This window comes from Mesoplodon mirus, assembly GCF_964341445.2.
Source record: "Mesoplodon mirus genome assembly, chromosome: 12".
NCBI lineage: Eukaryota > Metazoa > Chordata > Mammalia > Artiodactyla > Ziphiidae > Mesoplodon > Mesoplodon mirus.
In genome coordinates, this window is record NC_138988.1 from 101,483,559 (window position 1) to 101,503,716 (window position 20,158).

Genomic DNA, 20,158 nt, shown 5'->3' on the forward strand with positions numbered 1-20,158 from the left:
AAAAGGACCAAGGGAGACAGATCATCAGGTGTGTTGAAATGTTCCTGACTCAGTTCGCTTCTCCAACAACATTCCTTCCTCTGAAATGATGAGGCAAGTGAGGTGGGGTGGGCCCCTCTGGAAACATCAGCAGTGAGCAGTTGGCAACAAACTGCACCATCCTAACTTGTCATTTAATGGCCCTCGGACCCTCCGCCTACACAGCTGTCCCTGGAGTTAGAGAATCCCACCTGCCCTTCAGAAGGGGTCTGATTGTTGTCTTCCTCACATTAGACCTTAGAGTGATTCACAGGCAGGCTCTATCTTCCTGAGGGCAGGGGCCTCCAAGGGGCTATTTCAGAGGCTCCGCTTATTCACAGGCCCATCAAGCATCGACAAGTCTCATAAATCATACACATATATGTACTATTATTGGGCAAGTGTATGAAGATGCTGTTGTAATTAATACAGAAAAATTCCACTAAAAGTGCTATTTTTAAGAACTTTTTGTTAGAGCTTCCCAACAGAGTCTAAAAATATATCTAAAATTATGTTTGCCCCAGAAACATTTTTTTACATTAAAAGAGGTCCTTATATTAGAAAAGACTGGGAATAACTGCACTAAAACGTCCAAATGACATGACACTGATTGAAGCAAAACATCCAATTAAAAATAAAACTACAGGTACGTAACATATCCCATCAGCCATTAACATTCACCCCGGTGTCCTATACAAGATGGAAAACACCTCCTTCTCAAGAGAACTTGACCTTTTAGAAGGACTCTTTGAACTGCTCAATTTGCTTTTCACCAGTGATTCTTGTTTGTCTGGAGCAATAGGACGGCAGATCACAGGCTAATCAAAAAATAAATACGTTTTGTCAGTTCAGCATTTTCCTCTTTAGAATAAATCAATTTCCAATTACCTATTCATAATTTACAGTAAAAATTTTAACCTTAGATTGGCTTCATTTAACATAGGACCAGTAAGTGCCCAGGGAATGCAAAATAATTAAAACATTAACCTCTGACCCCCCTCCTCAAATTATGCCACATCAAAATAAAGTGATTTTCATGGCAAAGAACATTTGAATATAACAGAAAATACTTATCCCATTAAATTTTTAATAGGTATGGTATAATTTAAAGGCATGTACAAAAATGGGCTTTTTATTGTCTACAAATGTAAAAAATCTCAGTTTTTGTAATAAGCGTATGTATCCAGAGGAAGCAGATAGACAACAAGGTGATTTATAACTCATGAAAGTAAGTAATTTTACTTTCTTATGTGCTTTACTAGCTTTCTCTTCCTTTAGAATTTTTCTATGGTGAATATGAGTTAAATGTGCAAAAAAAAAAAAAATCTAATGGGAAAAACCTTTCTTAATACTTAGGGTTGTCGACATAATCCGCTTACTAACATCCTTGGCAAAAGAATAATGGTGGCTCCACCATACAAACGTTCAGAAACCCCCCACCCCACCAAATACAAAACACCAGGCATCTGGGCTTGGCAGGGTTGCTGACACTGAAGAGAACTGACCACGTAAGACGGAGGTTCCCGCAGCCCTGCCCCTCCATCTCTCCAGGCCTGATGTTCCTCACCTGTAAACTAAGGGGTGGAAGAAGACAATCTGGACAAGGACTCCGAGGCCCCTTCCAGTACAATGTTCTCACTGGAAACCAAGAAGATGAACATACAGCTTCATCAAAATCTTGCTAGTCGGGCTTCGCTGGTGGCGCAGTGGTTAAGAATCCGCCTGCCAATTCAGGGGACACGGGTTTGAGCCCTGGTCCGGGAAGATCCTACATGCTGTGGAGCCACTAAGCCCGTGCGCCACAACTACTGAGCCTGTGCTCTAGAGCCCACACGCCACAACTACTGAGCTCATGTGCCACAACTACTGAAGCCTGTGCACCTAGAGCCTGTGCTCTGCAACAAGAGAAGCCCCTGCTTGCCGCAACTAGAGAAAGCCTGCACGCAGCAACGAAGACCCAACGCAGCCAAAAATAAATAAATAAATTAAAAAAAAAAAACCTTGCTAGTCGTGACACCACTTGCCCAGAGTAGCTTTAAGCTGATTTCACCAACTTTACCAGCTTCAAACGCTTCATAGACAGCACAGCCAAGAGAGCAATGCTGGATGAATAAAAAAACACTTTTAAAATGTTTCGGTGGCCAGCACATTTTCGGCGGGGCTAATCGGTATGGCAACCCTGCCCCAAAGGAAGGCAAACATAGACAAGAGGCTTGAAACCACCAAGGCAATGCCACTCATCGAATGCTGGTGCGGTGCCAGACACTGGTAAGTATTTATAGTGTTTTATATCATGTCCTCCAATCCCATGACATAGATCTGATTACTCCTGAAATTTGACGTGCGTGAAAAAAGGTCTGCTGAGGGCTTCCCTGGTGGCGCAGTGGATAAGAATCCGCCTGCCAATGCAGGGGACACGGGTTCGAGCCCTGGTCCGGGAAGATCCCACGTGCCGCGGAGCAACTAAGCCCGTGCACCACAACTACTGAGCCTGCACTCTAGAGCCCGCGAGCCACAACTACTGAGCCCGTGTGCCGCAACTACTGAAGCCCGCGCACCCTACAGCCTGTGCTCTGCAACAAGAGAAGCCACCACAATGAGAAGCCCGCGCACCGCAACGAAGAGTAGCCCCCGCTCGCCGCGACTAGAGAAAGCCCGTGCGCAGCTACCAAGACCCAACGCAGCCAAAAATAAAATAAAATTTAAAAATTTTTAAAAAAGGTCTGCTGCAAAAACAAGAGATCTGAGGTGTGAGGTATTTGTGCCTGTGTGCCAAGTCACCCAACTGCTCTGTTGGAGGTGCCTTCACTAGGATGGGGCAAAATGACCCGCTCACTCCAGTCATTCCTTTATTCAATACTGACTGAGTGCCCAGGCTGGGCCAGGCACTGGGCTAGGTGCCTGGGATCCTGAGTGAACAGAGGGGAAAGGAACAAAAAGCCCTCATGGAGCTTACACTCCGGTAAGAGGAAAACAGATCGTAATGCCTAGATCAGAGTGGGTGCCTGATAAACATTAGCTCCTCCCCGCCATCTTTAGAAATGGGAAAAGCATTAGAAAACAAATCCAACAGAAGCCATCAGCTCTAAGCCAGCCCCAAGCTAGAAAAGTTTTACTTAATCAACAGATACACCAGCCTGGGCTCAAAGTCCTTATACTGGAGTGGCCTCGGGCAAGTTATTTAAACTCTCTAAGCCTCAGCTTCCCCATCTGTAAGATGGAGATAACAGCAACCTCAGAAGGTCGATGCAAAGGTGAAATGCCACAAAGTACAAAAAGTGGAGGGCACGGTGCCTCCTGTACCTTAAGGGTACCAGGTATGATTAGGAGCATCTTCCAAACCTGCGAAATGTGGACAACGACACTTGTTTGCTTGGTGGGCTTGTTGTGAGGACTATGAAACTAATGCACGGAAAGCATTTACAAAGACCACGTGTGATGGTACGTATTTGCTTCTTTAAAATGCCAGTGACACCAATGAATGGGGAGGTGGCCACAATGGCATCGCCAGGCTAGAGCTCCAGAGAAAAGAGCTGGGGTGGGGATGGGGGCACACCGGGGGTAAGCGGGGGGGTGGTTAGGAGCCTCAGAAGGGCGTTTTGCTTCTAGCACAGGTGCTGAGTATGTCCCAGACCTCCCCTTGCCCCAATTAGGGCAGGTGAGGGCAACTTTTGGGCTGTGGCAGTTACCACAACGGAAAGCCAAAGACTTGGAAAACTGGATGCGAGGGAAGGGTCGGCAGTCTGGGCTCAGGCCCCAACCTCGGCTGTAACACCTGGACCAGGGCACGTACTCACTCACATCTCAGGACACACACGCGCCAGGAAAGCCTTTCCACCCTGGTTTCAGTAAGCCAGGGTTAACGTATAAACCAATATGCCGACACTATAAACGTGATCCAGGATTCCAGTGGACAAGTCAAGTCCCCAAAAGAGATAAGCCAGAACATAGAGGTCTGAACCCAAAGAAGTCTATGGCTGTAAAGAAAGAAAGTCCCTCTCCTGTGTGTGTATAGCACTCAGTGGGCTCTGGGCGATTCAGCGATCTGAGTGCTCCTTGGTTCACCCTGTACCAGCTGAGGGGGATGTGCCCTCTGCCTCGGGCCAGAAATCAGCAGTGAAGGAACCCTAGCAGTCCCGCGAGGTACAACCGTGGCCTCACTGCCCCTCCCGAGGACATTTCCAAAGCCTCATCAGGCCACCTGGCTTCTCTGCTCAAAACCTCTCAGGAACAGAGGACAGCTCCAATTCGGCCCCACCCCCACCCCACCCCAGGGAGCCCTGCAACGCCAGCACCTTCCAGTATGCGGTCCTCAACCCCAAACCACACCTCCAAGCCCAGCCTGCCCCTTCCCGCTGGGACCGCAGCCTTCCCATGGGTGCACGGCTCGGGGGCCACACTGCACTGCATCCTTTCACGATGGAAACTCCCAAAGGCAAGAACCACCATGCTCCCCCGTGCCTAAACCTAGTATCCTAAACGTAGAGGCACTCAAGTAATGTGTTATGCTCAAATCCGCGCCGACTATTAAAGAATCAAGACGAATGAAATCAAGCTTCAGAGCTGCTGGGCTGGTTACTCTCCAGGTACCACGGTGTCATGAGGTCCCATGTAACCAAAGAACGTCCTTCAGATGTGGATATGGCCTAAAGCTTCCTGGTAGTCTGACACTGGCTGCGTGATCTCAGAAAAAGTGAATTTCTCTAAGCCTCAGTCTCCTGTCTTTAAAAAGAGGAGGAGGATACCTATGCCCCATCCATGGGGTAACACATGCAAGCACTCCGCACAAGGCCTGGGCCTGAGTGGGGCTTTCCTTCCCCAGTGAGTCCACCCTGGCTGGTCACAGACAGAAGGAACCCACTCAGCACTTTGAGACACTCCCCCTCCCCCCTGACTCCCAGCCTGACCCCTCAAAACCCCACCCCAGCTCATAGCATCCCACCTCCTCCCGCACGATTCCAGCTCCAGTGAGAGAACTCGGTAAGAAACAAAACGAAACGAGAGGTTGCCAACAGTTCATAAAATCGTAACATATAAACATCAGTTTTAGGTGATGAAATTATTAACTTTAAGGTATGCGTTCCATCCAACCTGCCCACTCTGCAGGGACCTTCCCACATTTTTCACAGCCCTCTCAGCAAGGTCCCTCGGTCCCTGAGTACAGGCCTTGAAATGTATAAAGTCACACATATTAAAAATGGATCTGTCCTCCCCAGAGGAAAAGGCAGTGTGTGCCTCCACCATAATTAATAAACCACGAGCATCTCTGGGGCCTGCTATCTGCCTTCGCCACCCGCATCTCTGTGGGCACAGAGCGCCTTTCCTGGCCGACCTCACCCGTAGGAGGAGGTGGAATCCCAGCAGAGGACTGGGAACACGGGAGGGCAGATAGAGCATTACCTGGGCGAGGGCAGATGCTACCCAGGTGAGCAGAACAGGCACAAATCCACTCCACTCAAGGCAGCTTCGTCTTTGTGAGCAGATTCTTCTCCTACCCGCGGCTTCCAGAAGCCTCCATCCACAGGCTCGTCAAGACTGCACACTAGCTCACCCTCCCACCCCGCATTCGCTCCCCGGCTGACAAACTGAATAAGTAGCTCCCCCGACTCCCAGCATCCATCCTCAATATTTTCGAGGGGACAGAAATGAGTCTGTCTCTAATTCCCTAGCTGATGAGCTTAAGTAAGTACCAAGGAGTAAAACACAACCAAGGAAGTCATAAACATTGTTGAACTGAATTCTATCTGCTGAAGATAAAGGTCCCACCTCTCAGTGATCATCGAACACCAACACCACGTCAGACGGCAGCCCACATGTCCTGGGCTGAAAAAATCTCTTGGAAAAAAACGGGAAGAAATATTCGGTTCCATATGGCATCAACGTCCAAGTTCATTCTGCTGGACAAGTCTCCTCCGTGGCCTGATTTTTCTAAAGGTTTAGCAGCATTCTCTCCAGGGCAGAGATGCTCACGCCACGGTCCGGCTTCAAAGCACTTCCTGGCTCACAACTGCCTCCACAACTGGCCATCTACACTGCCAAAGACACATCTCAACACCCCTTCCACCCTAACCCGGCACAGCACCCCAACCGTACTCTCTTGGTCTCACCCCACTGCTTACCCATCCTGTCCCCAAAGAAGCCTTGTGTTACCATCCCCCAGGGCCTGTACTTAGACTGCTCTTCACCTACAAGTTCATTTTCCCTTTCCTACACGCTCCTCCACGTGGCCAGCCCTTCACATCTGAGAACATCATCACTACCTCTTTTCCCGACGGCTTCCCGCTGCCAGGTCCTCAGCGTGTCCTGGCGTCTCTGCCGGTTGTGATGCGCTGGTGAGTTTCAGGGCTGGACCACGTCTTACAGCATCCTTGCCTCCCTGGAGCCCAGTGACTGGGGGAGGTATCGAGAAGCATTCCAATGCAGGAAAGCTGATGGGATTCCAGTCACGAGAAAGAAAAAGCCGGGGATGCTGGTCTCCAACCCAGACTTCTTTCACTACTCTTCTGCTGGACCCATCAAACTGCCACAGGCAAAATAACAACGGTACAAATAACGGTAGTAGGAGATGGTAGCATACAAGGCTGGAATTTTCTATTTGTAACTAAATTTCAAAACAATCCTCCTCCACAGACCCACCGGAAACAGGAAACAGACCATCAGGCGCTCGGCGCAATTCAAGACCTGCTGGTTCCACAACTTGCTCGGGGGCTCCCACAAAAGGGTAGGAAGAGTGCACAACTGGACACCCTCACCCCAGAAACGTTCCACGGGAGACAGGGCATCCCCCGTCACTGTCCTCCAGTCCATGTAGCTCCTACTGCTTAAAAAGCAAAGCAAACAAACAAAACACCTCCTAGAGACTATCTCCCCTGAATATGGACAAATTCAAACATTAGGTTAGTAATTAGATCAATTCAATTGTTGCCCCTACGTCCCTGGTAACACAGACCACTGGGCCTCTTAGATGGCTGATCCTGACCCCCAGTACTAACTCTGAGGCAAAATCTTGATTTTATATATTAAATAAAATGATAATAGCCTATTATAACAGCAAACAGGTGACCTGTTTTCAAGGCATTGGCCCTCCAGAAACCCAAGGCAACCCTCACCCCCAGATGCTCAGAGCTTACAGCGTCCTGGCTTTTCCCAAAGTGGCCAACACACCATCCTTACTTTGAAACGGAGCTCAAGCACTTTTAGTGAGGTTAACAGTGGGTGTCTGCAAGAAAGAAGTTAAGGGGCAGGTGTGCGCCCCACCACACAGAAGACGAGCAGAAGCCCCGAGTGCCGGCCCAACCTCTCCGCTCCCTGGAGCCTCTCATGGGAACTTAGGGAAAACTGTCCCCCAGCAGGATGTTCAGGGCCTCCCCCCACTCTCTGCAGGGTCTCCCGGGCCCCGGGTGCTCTGGGGCAGCCACTCCCACTGGCTGATTTGTCAGCCAACTGCACCTCCCCTCCCGCTTGATCTTCCACAGAATTGATGGTCTAACTCGCTTTGTCAAATACCAGATAGAAGGACCTGTTTCACGGGTTAAGTTTTAATCTACTTCCAGAAGCCAGCGGCCCCGTCGCACACGTGTCCCTGTCTTTCCCCTTGCTGTGTACCGCAGGGCTCTGCACACATCAGGTTCTCAGGGATATTTATTTGGTGACTATGTCATGTCATTGTGAAAGGAAGTTGAGCAGTGGCCACCAGCACAGGCTCTGGGGCCGGGCTGCACTGCTTGATGCCTACTAGCTGGCTGCCTCACTGGGTCTCAGTTTCCTCCTCTGAATAACGGGGATAATAATCACTGTACCTACATCACAGGGGCAAAGAGCTGTTGTGAGGAATGAATGAGATGACCCACGTCAAGAATTCAGGACAAGGACATAACTGGTACGTGCTCGATAACCTTAGTTCACATTACTGCTTCCTCCACCACTCTCGTGCTGACAGTTCTTCCAGATGAAAAGCCTAGCAACCTTCAGAGGGTGAAACGGGGCGATAACTTGAGATTTTTGACTTAAGAGTCCTATATGGATGAAGTCTAACACGGGTAGAAAAGAAACTGAAAAGACAACATCTGGTTTATCTGATATAAAGCGAATACAGGTGGGCTTTGACTAGTGATGCTTTTCATCAAGGGCAGTCTGTAATTCAAAGGTCTGCTGACCGTATTTAATTGCACTCTCCGTAGAGTCATTTATCATATGAATAACCAGGTCATAGTTTCTGCGGTTTGCGGCTGGATTTCTGTGTCTTCCCTTTTCTGCAGATACAGGTGGAGCAGGAGCAACCTGACTTCCCAGAGACAAGCCGACCAAAGGAGCCCTCCCCGAATTCCATCTGCCATAGAGATAAAACAGTGAAATAAAGCTGCCAGGCCATTTTGGCTGCGTTCTCTAAGTGTAATCATTTGACCATCCCCGAGCCCTTCAAGAACCAACACCAGGGATTGAATACACAACCGTTTAAAGAAAAAAATTACCCAAAAGATAGCGTGAGTTGTCACCACTATCTAGCAGTTAGGGGTGGGTTATCTGCAAGTGAGCTTATATAACATACACCTTTGTCACCAGAAACTGACTACTGAACATACTACCCACACCAATTCTGGACACTCACTACAAGGCCATCCCTAGTAAGCTATTTTTTGCAACAAACGTTATTAGCTCTCCAAGTCCACGCTTCTGCTTGGGTCACAGTGAGGTGAGGGACTGCGTTGTGTGCATTGTACCTTAAGGTTTAAATTTTCCAAAAAGATGCGTAAACCCAGTTTCTTGAGTTCCCTTCCCACCATCCCCTCACCGAGCTGTTTCAGCTAGAAAGAAGCGGAGGGGCAAGGTCCCTGTTGAGCTTTTTTCCCCTCATCAGCTCATCTTATCAAATGTAGGGCTGGAATAAAGCGTGCCATCTGTTACAAATGGGATGTGAGGCTGAGGTGATGCAGGAACATCCGTGCTTTTTCTACAAAAGATGTTAAATCATACTCTCCCCAAGGTGGGCAGCGCTCTCTGGGGGCCAGTGGTCGGGTTACCTGGGTCAGGATTGATCCCATATAAAAAGAGAAGCATCTGGGGAGCAGGCTGGGGCTCACCTGAAGTTTTGATGAGTCATTTGTATGACGTCAGAGAAAAGCTCTACCTAAATCCGGGAGCATCGCTAATGCTTTCTCGCAAGATGATTTAAGGAAGGTGTCCCAGCTCACAAGGACAAGCGAGGCAGGACCTCTCCAGCCCCCTCCACGAAGCAGGAATTCCAGGACAGGAGGAAGTAAGGAGGGTGCCACTCCCCAGTGGACTCTCTGGGGATCAGATTGCACAAGGCAGCCGGCCTGCGCTCCAGCTCCAAGTTTTTACCAACTCAGCGGAAAACACGCCACTTTCTAGCTCATTCCACAAAGATTTTGTTTGCCTTGAGGAAAAAAAAAAAAGTTAATTAACGCAGTAAAAAACCCAAGGACTGCCTTGGGGCGATGGGGAGCAGGTCAGCCATCACCAGAGATGTTCAAACACAGGTTGGACCGTGGCTCGGTGGAGACCATCCTCGTGGAAGGATGAAATCTCTCCCTTTGGCACCCAAAGGAGATACACAGCACATTTTGTTTACTGAAGGAACTTTGTTTTCACACAGATTACTGGTCAAGCAAAACACTGCTGTCGTTCTAAGACATTCAGAGCATCAGTGAACACGGAGAGACTAAGAAATAAGTTGGAAAATCAGGTCAGGAGAGGAGTTCTGACCCTCTTAAGCAGAAGGCGGGGGCAATTTTGAGAGTCCTACCTCGGTTCTTACCCCCGAGCCACAGGCTCACAAGTCAAAGAGATAAAGCATCACTAAAACAAACAGAAACTTAAATACGCTTAAGGTTTTAGTTGTATGCCTCCTCTGAAAACCATTCAGAAGCTCAGGCCACGGAGGAGAACTCTTCCATGTTCCTTTTGGCCTCAGGAAATTTAAAGGAGAGAAAGAAAGAAAGAAAGAGGAGGGGCGGGGAGGGGAGAAGGAAGCCATAAGTAAGAACCTAACTTCTGTTTCTCACTTTTATAGAAGTCCTTTCCATGTATTATCCATGCCCGGAATAGTAGGTTTTGACCAATGAAAGCAGTACAAGTAGAAAAAATGCTGATAAAATTCACAAACATAACTTCTTTGAAGGGGAGGGAACGTACCTGGTTCATAAACCTTGCTTTATCCCGTGATCTGATCTCAGAGAAAGGCACCGCCAGCCACCAGCCACGGAAGCCTGAGACCTGGAAATCATCGGGCCCATCCTCCATCCCATCCCCCAGCCAGCCTCAAATCCTTCCTCCGGCCACCATCTCTGTCAAAGCCACCCAGGCTCCCCACCTCCACTGCCACCCACCCTGAGCCACCGCTGCTTTTCAAAAGTTGTGCAAAACCAACCTTCTCCACGATCTTGCAAACAGAAGGTAAAACAGTCACCTCCTTCTACTCTAGTTTACTCTCCACTCTGGGCAGGAGTGATCTTTAAAAATGCAAATCTCATCATGCCAGTCCTTGGCCTAACACCCTGCAAGGCTTCCCAGAGTTCTCAAGGGAAAACTCCAAATACCTGTGAGCTACAAGGAGCCCATCCACCTCGCCATGCATGTCACCCACCCGGGTCTGTTCTTCCTCCACACTGCTCCCCTCCAACCTCAGGGCCTCAGCACCAGCTGCTTGTGCTCCAACTCTCCTTCTCTTCATGTTGTAGCTCAGGGGCCACTCTGGGGGGATGCCCCCCCTCCACCTGCCTCCCAGCATCCTCCTCCCCTCCCCCACAGTGCATGTCACATGCTCTTGTCACACTTAACACCCAGCACAGATGGAAACGACTTAGTGGTCCTGTGTCTCTTTCCATGTCTGGGAAGCTAGCAACTGTCCCTCTTTCTCAAACTAGTACCCTTGGTGTTTATCACTGCCATCCCATCGTTGAAATTCAAATTTGTTGAATAAATAAAAATCTATAAATAAAGATCTATAAGTGGTTTAAAAAAAAAAAACCCACTATGAGGTTTTCAAATTTGGGGGTGGAAAAGTGCCTGTTTTCCAAAAGGAGACCGAATCTGATACTGAATCCAATTGGATACAGTATTTTAGAAAAAGGAGGTTGTAAAGCTTTACTAAGCTCTCAAACAACAAATGGTTTTCAGAAACATTATTTTCATGATCTAAAAACAAACTTAATTTAGAGACGTGCAAGTTGAGCCTCCTTTAAATTATACTTGGTTTAAATTTTTAAGCAGGACAGTTTGATCCAATATAAGTTTAACTTACCAAGTCGTGAAAACCAGTTTGAGATGCTTACTAACCTATTTCATATAACTATCCCTCAAAACAATTAAAAGCCCTAAAGTGGAAGAGAAAATGGCTTTTTTAAAAAATTGGTTTTTCACATCAGAGAGGAACATATACAAGCCTCCTTAGAAATAAGATGAAGTTGGAATATTATATTTGAATGTATCTCCCAAATCTGAGCCTAAACTCTAGTTATCAGGTAAGCGCATCAAGGAATATTTAAAGGTAGCAATAATGTACTTTTAATCAACTGGGATTTTATCTCCTATAAAGGATACCAAGACCTTCCAATTTAAAAAGAAAAAAAATGGTAATTCCTTATTCGAAAAGGAAACCTATCCACATAGTTACAAACATAAAGGTATAAAAGGATCCAAAGGCAAAACGCCTCTCTCACCCCGTCCTTATGTTATCTCCCCTATTTCTGAAGACATAGGTACCTCTTTTAGAAGAAAGTTAAGGAAAGAGTTTGAGATGATTTTGTGTATTCAGGGGTTTTTTGGGGTTTTTTTTAACTATGAAGTCTCAGCATAAAGGAACCTCCCCTAAAACAGTGAAAATGATTCTTTCTGTAAATACGATCTATAATCAACTTCCAGCATGTACATACATATGTTGCGCACACACACACAAATAAAGCAAGATCTGTACCCTGTAGGTTTCTGGTTTGCACTTTATTTTAAATCCAAGGAGTTACAGAAAAAAAAGAAAAGTTAAATTATACACGGACCAACACTCCTATTAACTCATACCACTAATGAAACCAAAATCTAACTAAGCAGAGAAAGTGGGCCCACACATTGGAGCTCAGAAATGATTTTGGTCTTTGATCTGTGTGCCCATCTCTCCTATTTAATATAAACTTCAAACCAAGAGCCATGAAAAGTGGTTATAATTAGTAAGGGCCCCAGTGTGACAGCTTTTAGTGCAATCGGGCATTAACAACTTTTTTTTCCCTCTTTAATTTTGAGTAAATTAAGCTGAGCAAACTTTTATTTTAAAATTTCTGGAATTCACAATGCTTTCCCACCAGTGTGCACTTAGCACTCAATTTCTGCAGGATGGGTCTGCTGGAAAACGATAGTTTACTTCTGTTTCCTTCGCTTAATTTGTACTGATATTTAGGACCTGGCTTCCAAATTATATGTGCTATTCTCCAAAAATAACCTGCACCTCTTCAGAAAAAACTCTGGGCTTTTTATATTCGAAATGGATCCAACAATAATTATTGAATAAGCATCCACTATGCAACCCTTGAACTAGGTACAGAAGATGGAAAAATATGATTTGAAGTTGCTGTCTATTCTCCAGGTGGGGAAAACATGCCAACAGGTAAATTACAACAGACAGACCGGCCAGATGGGGTGAGGGTTATTCTGGATGGAGGACCTGATTCTCCCTGCAAGAGGCGGTATTTGAGATGGGTCTTGAAAGAAGAGTTGAGAAATGCTGTGTGCAAGGAGAAAGGGATGGGGACAAAACAGAATGAACACTCCATGGAAAAGCAGAAGCAGGACGAACTCCTTCAGTGTGGCAGTGGCCTGCAGGGAGAGTAAGAAGGGCTAAAACTAGGAAGACAGTCTGGGAGCTGCCGGTGGAGGTCCTCGTGTGCCAAGTTGAGGAGTTTGGATTTCTTCCTGCGGACAACAGGGGGCCATGAGATGTTTTTCAGCAGCAGGCAAACCCCATGTGCAGCTATAGTGTTCAAGCCGAGTGGAGGGCAGACTGGAGGAGGGAGACAAAGGGGGCAGGAAATTGACTTGGGAGGCGCTTGTGACATGATGAGGGCCTGGGGCAGGACAGTGGGGCAGGCAACACCAGAGTCAGACTGGACCAGGGTTTCGAGGAGGGTCTGGTGACTGCTGGCAGCTGAGAGAGAGACCAGAGTCAGGGACTGGCCTGGGAGGCTGGGTGGATGGTGAGTTTCAGCTCACCTTCTAGAAGTGGGGGAGAGACTTTTCTTCCTGCAACTTCCCTCCAACACACCTGCAGGTGATGCCCAGCCTGGCAGAAGTTGTAAATGGAGAGGGGGAGCAGGGACCGCCCAGTTTACAGGTTGGAGGAGAGGGCAGCAAAGAACCAGAAGCACAGCTCTTACTACACCAGGCGTGGGCTGGCAAAGCCAGCTTCCAAACAGGTCACTGACACCATCAGCCCGGAGGGACGTGAACGGGACCCTGACAGTCTGTCCTCGGGTTAGGATGTAAAGAAAGCTGCCTGTAAGCGTTAAACATTTCTCTTAGGTAAGTGGGAGCCCAGACCGTTCTGGAATCATCCCCCTCTCTTCCTGCCTTTTCTTCTTGCTCCAAAGCTTCCTCCTGGCCTCCTGCCTGTAAGATGGGGGGTGGGGTGGACCAGGACAAGGGTCAGGCAAGTGGCACCTGTGGCTAAAAGATGGCTCCTGCCACTGTCCTAGACATGTCTGGTCCAAGGAAATGCAGTTTAATGTTTGTATACCACATTTTATTTTTCTTTCAATCAACCACCTTTCCGTGCATCTGAGGTCTGCAAGTCCCCAAAACATAAAATCACCACTGTCTCTTCCCTTGATCCCTTCCCAACCTTCCCTGGTAAAGCAGCAGCCTGCCAGCCACCTGCTCAAGAGGACATATACGGACAGAAGACCGGGCTCCCAACACTGCCCTATAAAAAGGGTGGAGAGGGCTTCCCTGGTGGCGCTGTGGTTAAGAATCCACCTGCCAATGCAGGAGACATGGGTTCGATCCCTGGGCCAGGAAGATCCCACATGCCGCAGAGCAACGAAGCCCGTGTGCCACAACTACTGAGCCTGTGCTCTAGAGCCCACGAGCCACAACTACTGAGCCTGCGAGCCACAACTACTGAAGTCCGCACACCTAGAGCCCGTGCTCCGCAACAAGAGAAGCCACCGCAGTGAGAAGCCTGTGCTCTGCAACGAAGAATAGCCCCCACTCGCCACAACTAGAGAAAGCCTGCGTGCAGCAACAAAGACCCAACGCAGCCAAATAAATAAATAAATAAATAAATAAATAAATTTTTTTTAAAAAGGTGGAGAGTTATGTAAGAATTTTGCAAAAACTTAAGAAAACAAAATAAGGGAGACTACAAGGGCAAAAAACATTAACTGTCAAGCAAGTAAGGGCTAATTCAAACACTGAGCAAAAAAAAAAGGGGGGGTATGGGGGTACCCTCCACATAACTTCAAACACGAGGGAGAAGTGGCAGATGACAGTGCCGGAGCTAGTTACCTAAATAAGTGAAGAAGTGCCACCTACCAGAGCAGCTCCCCAGCGCCAGTGTATCTGGTTTGTTTCAGAAGCAGACGAGTTCTGGAACTTACATTTACTACAGCGTTTTTAAATATATGCAACGCCGCTTAACTGCTTTCCCCAACCCCCAATCTTCTGGGAAGCCTTGAACTTGCCAACCACAGCACCTTACAGGCCTGTAAGGAGAGCTTACTCGCTCTACGAAATTCCAGATCCCCAAATATGCCACGTGCAGTACAGTGAGAGCGCCAGGCTGCGTGCACACGTGACACAGGCCTTGACTCCTGTACCTTTAGAGCAGGCTTTCTTACCCTCCACCTACTGACATTCGGGACTGGATAATCCTTTAGCTGTGGGGCCTTCAGGTGCATTGTGGGATGGGCAGCAGCACCCCTGGCCTCGACCCACTAGAGGCCAGTCGCACCCCCACCCCACCAGCAAGGCAATCAAAAGTGTCTCCAGACTTTGCCAGATGCCCCCAGGGCGGGGAACCACCAAGCTGAGAACTACTGCTTTAAAGGGGGCATCCAAAGCTTACCACCTGCCTTTCCCTTAAAATCCATCCCTAAGTGAACTCCATGAAGAAGAATTTGCTGGCCTGTTTGTCTCCAGGCGCTCGAAGCAAACATAAACTCTGCCTGAGTACTGGAGTTGTGCACAATTCTGGAAAGGAAATCCAGAGTGGATACCCACAAAGCTTCCTGAGCTTAAAATACACCACTTTTTTCCATATATAGATTTTGACTTTCTGGAACATTTATTTTATCCTTACAATGATCCCATGAGGTAGAAAACCTACTGAAAAAAAATGCCTATAAAACCTACTGAAAAGAATGCCTATAATCACATTCCTCAAGAGAAATGCTGGCAAAGGCTAAAAAGTTTCTTTTCCAATTGCCTTACATCTTCACGTTCAACCACAGCATTATTGTGAAAGGATCTGGTCTCATTTAAAAAGCACACACACAGATCAACAGGCCCTGTATATTTAATGCTCTGTCTTCTGAGGCCAAGCTGACTTGAAAAAGCAGGTGTTGTTTGGACTGAGGCTGGGGCTGGGCGTTCTGGGTCCTGGGCCTGATTTATTACCAGCCACCGGGTGGAAGTTGGCACAGCTGGAAAATGGGTTAATACACCCACCCAGCCCTCACCATGCTGCTCTGAGGATCAAATTCGAATCTTTGTTCAAGGCCTTCACAAAAGCAGGGTGCAGTTAACTTTGTCCAGAGTCTGCCCCAATGAAAAATGAAATTTCACAAGTAGTGAAACCACTAAAAGCCTCCAACATTCTTAAAGCCATCTTACCCCGCAGTCTCTGAAAGAGGGGGTGGAGAGATGAGATACCAAGCTAGGCAGGGGAAAAACAAATAGAGCCATTTAAAAGCTTTATCTAATTACCCCCACTGAGACTTTTTCTCTGCAGTCTGGCTGGCTGACAAAGAATGTGGTGGGGCTTTTGACTGGGCTTTCTCCACCCTATCGGGACCACCCGCCCTCCCCGAGTCTGAAAGGCCCGCAGGAGTAGCCCGTACCCAGACGCTGGGACTTTACAGAGGCTTTCAAGTTCTATTAGCACGGCTTGCTTGAATCACACTGAACAAACAGTCTCCACCCTCTCCCACTTCTTTTGTCTAAAGCACCTATTCACTGGCAGCCACCTTTATTGATGGGCAGACTGGCTCACCTGTGCCCGAAGTACCATCAGAAACAAGATGCACCAGTAGCTGGAAGGGAGAGCTCCCTGCGCCCTCCTCCCAGGCTCCCCCCCCGCCCCCCCATCTCCACCAACCAACGCCAGCTACACTCGGACAGGGACACCCAGGGAAGGTGATGAGGGAAACAGAGACCAGCACAGTGGTGACCCTGTCCCAGAGGACAAGCTAACAGAAAAGGAAAAAGTCTGTCACCCTCGCGCCTCAGCTTCCTCACTCCCACCTCGGTCATCATGAAAACAACGCAGATGGTTTTCCTCTCTGTATTCTGCCTTCCATGGGAGCAGGGGAAATTAAAAAGAAGTGATGCATTTCAGAAAGCACATCGTATGCCTGCCTCTGCGTTTCAGATGGTACACCTTTTACCTCTGATTTATGGGGAGGCCCCCAAGGGCGTGGAAATCACAGGCTGACCCCTGCTTTTTGAAGACAGCCATAGCTATTTCTACTCAAAAACCACTTTCTAAGTCTAAAAGAGAGAGAGAAAACTCACTTACCCTGCCTCCTTCCCCCACACCCCAAAAAACCCCATCTAATTTCTTAATTATATTTGGCTATAAAAAACATTACTCAACTTTGCCTGTTCAGTAGGTCAGATGTACACAAGTAATCTTGAGGAAGGGAAACTTCTGAGTTAGAGTGAGCTTGCCCTTCAACCAAGAGAGGATGGTTAGCAACCATGGCTTCGGTTAGATTGCAACCCTTTTATCTCACTGAAAAACCCCAAGATGCTTAAAGTGTTGCTTTCCAACACTTGGTTCCAAAGATACTCTACGCCTAATGTCATTATTTTCAAAAAGGTATCACGAAGTGTTCTGAAATAAACTGAGATGGGGAGGTGGAGTGCGAAGGAGGAGCCCTATCAAAACTTAATCTAATCTCAGTAAAGGGGGAAGAAGACCATTGTCCTGTGATCAGGGGACTATATGGCCTCCGTTCTATTGATACTCTATTGCATTTCTATCTTTTGGATATGAACCTGCTTAATAAAGAGCAAAAGAAGACATCACTTCATGGATTAGGTAGGTTTTCCAAAACGAAGTAAACAATCTGTTATTAATAAATGAAATAAGGTGGTGCTACGCGCCATTTCCCTGGGAGGATTTAACCCGAACACACAGGTAGCAAGGGAAGAAGTCCACCCAGACAAGCTGCCATCTGACACCAGAGCTGGTCAGAGAGCATGAACTTCAATTAAAAGACACTTACAAAAGAGAGGCTATTTAAATGTGATAACAAAAACAAAACAAAATTAACATCCTACTTTCCTAGGTCAAAGGACATGGAGAACTCAGAAATTAATTAAATCTAGTTAAATAATGTAAAACAGGGAAGGACTCCCTTTCAAAAATGCTTTGGTTAATTTTAGCATCCTTCTGTTTAGCTGCTTAGCAACCCTTATCCTATGACCTTTTAAGCACCACCTACTTTTCAAAAGGATAATGAATAGAAACATCAAAAGGATTCACTTCTGACTACTTCTAGCGAGCACATTTAATCAATTTCTGTAGGAGTTAAAATTTATATTAATTATGCCATACAAAACCCTAGAAGGGTAGAATTTTTTCTTAGTTTCATTAACCAGGAAATTTCCTTCACTGAAGATAATACATGATGTTAACAACTGAGCATAACACAGCTAGCAAAAACTTCCAAACTGATCTTAGCAAGTGGACCAGCACAGCAGTTCAAAATTGAGTAAAAATGCAAGCCACATAATGGCAACTACGTAGGGCCCGGCATACAGCAGGGAACCAACCAATCAATAACTGTGGATGGCATGCCGACTAAACGAGGTAGGTTTATTTTCCTCCTTCTAAAATAAAAGACCCTTCCATCAAAAGGTAATTTGTTAGAAGATGATGCAGATAGTCAGGAATGGATGCCCCACCTGTGCCAGCTGAGTCAGACCCATCTTCCCCATCACACAACAAACACTTGTCTGCCATAAGGGCTGAGGCTCTGAATTTCTGATGAGAAAAAAGGTGGTATCTAGAAAAACGCAGAGAATGATATGCCATAGAACAGTACACGTCAGCAGCATTTCTTAAGAGTATCACATAACCAGCAAATCCTCTTTAAAAACAAAACATCCTAAAATGCAACCTGTTTAGCAGTATTTTTAAGAGTTATAAAATAGTGCAAGTTCATTAACAACCTAAAATGGACCACAAGGTAAACAAATAACCAAATCAAAGGGCTCTCCCTTTCTTTTGTAAAAGTGGGGGGGGGGGAGCGGGAAGGAAGGTGTTTTTTCACACATTTAAAACTTGATAAAAGCCATTCAAATGTTTAATTCATCAGTGTAACCAAAGCTCAAAACACATCAAAGCAAGATCCATCAGCGGTACCCAGAAGCTCCCTGCAAAGGGTAGTGGCTCACCTTTACATAAATTGATTGAAGAATAATTTGAACCCATTCCTTCAAAAGTTCTGTGTGACTCTTGAAGGAAGAACTAAACGTTTAAAAAAAGAAAGCGAGAGAAAAAAAGAAGTTTCAGCCAAGACTTCAGCCTCTAACTTAAGACTTCCGGGTTACATTATGTCTTAGACCCATACCTGCCTACTCGAAAAGGCACCAGACCTAGAGGATGCTTTTAAGGGCCATGGGGAGAAGAAAAACAAAAACAAAAACAAAACCCCCAAAACAAAACAAAAACCATTCTTTTCTTTGCAGTTCCCTTTTCTCCACTTTCCACATCAATTAAATTTATTTCAGAATACACTCACGCGCATGCACACACCACTGCCTATCTAAAAGAAAACGACCTCAAAAATATGGGATGCACGTGAATAACTCAGCCTTTGCACAAATCACCTCAAGCCTCCTCTTCAAGACAGAAATACCTCGCTATTTCCAGCATCCCTATCCAACGGGCAAACTTTATTTCCACTGGCTTTTAAACCTAAACGCTAAAACAAGCACGGGGCGAATTTTTCTTCTGGTGAAAACCATCGGACAGGTTTTTCAGCATATCCCAAACCGATATTTTTTATTCACCTTCCTATCTCTCTCCACCACCACCATCCCCAAAAAAGAAGCCGAAAAAACTCCAAAGTGCCCCGAATGTGTCCTGCTGCTGGCTCTGAAGCCGTGTAGAATTTCGTAATGGAATGTGAACTGCTCGTCCGGATCTGGGCTCACGTTCTATCTTCTAACCAGTAAGGAGCGAGGGAGGGCAAATCTGCTGAGCAAGGAGAAATACTTTCCTGCTCCTTTATAACCCATCGCGGATGCACCGCGGACGCTGGACGCGAGCTGCACGCGGCGCCTGTCAACCCGCCCGCCCGCCGGCCGGTCCCCGCGCCCCTCCTCTGCCCTCCCCCCCCCACCCCGCCGGAAAAGCAAAGTGACCCCACCGAGAAGTGGGCTCGGCCGCCGCGCCCCTCACTCACGCGCCTCCCGGGCCCCGCGGGCGGCGGGGAGCGAGTCCCCACATCCTCGACGCGACCCTCGGCCCCGTCCAGAAAACACGCCGCTTCCAGGGAGGGGGCTGGCGACTGGAAGGACCTCCCCTGCTCCTTAGCAACCATTAAGGTCGCAGTTTCCTAAGAGACCGCGAGCGGGGAGGGGGCGCGGGGGACCGGGCCGAGGCGGGGGGCTGGGGGCTCACTGGGTCTTCAGCCCCTCGACGCCGCCCCCCCCCCACCGCCCCTGCTCGGCTCTGCGGGCCGGGACGGGAGGAGACAGAGAAGACCCACAACTCGCAAAAAAATTGGTCCAGCGGGCAGCGGACAAAAGTTTCCGAGCGCGCTCCACAGCTGGGCGGCGAAGCGGGCCCCGGCGGCCAGCCCCGCCTCGGATGCTCCCGGCCTCCTTCCTGTGCTCGTGACGGCGCCGGGCGCCGAGGTCCCCCCCCCGCCCCCGCGATGCAGGCTCCGCTCCACACCGATGG

General features: G+C 47.7%; 1 protein-coding gene across 4 annotated transcripts in view; it reads right to left on the bottom strand.

Moving 5' to 3' along the window:
- Positions 1 to 20,158, bottom strand: part of RREB1 (ras responsive element binding protein 1) — a 141,466-nt gene that overhangs the window by 119,994 nt on the left and 1,314 nt on the right. The window lies entirely within an intron of this gene.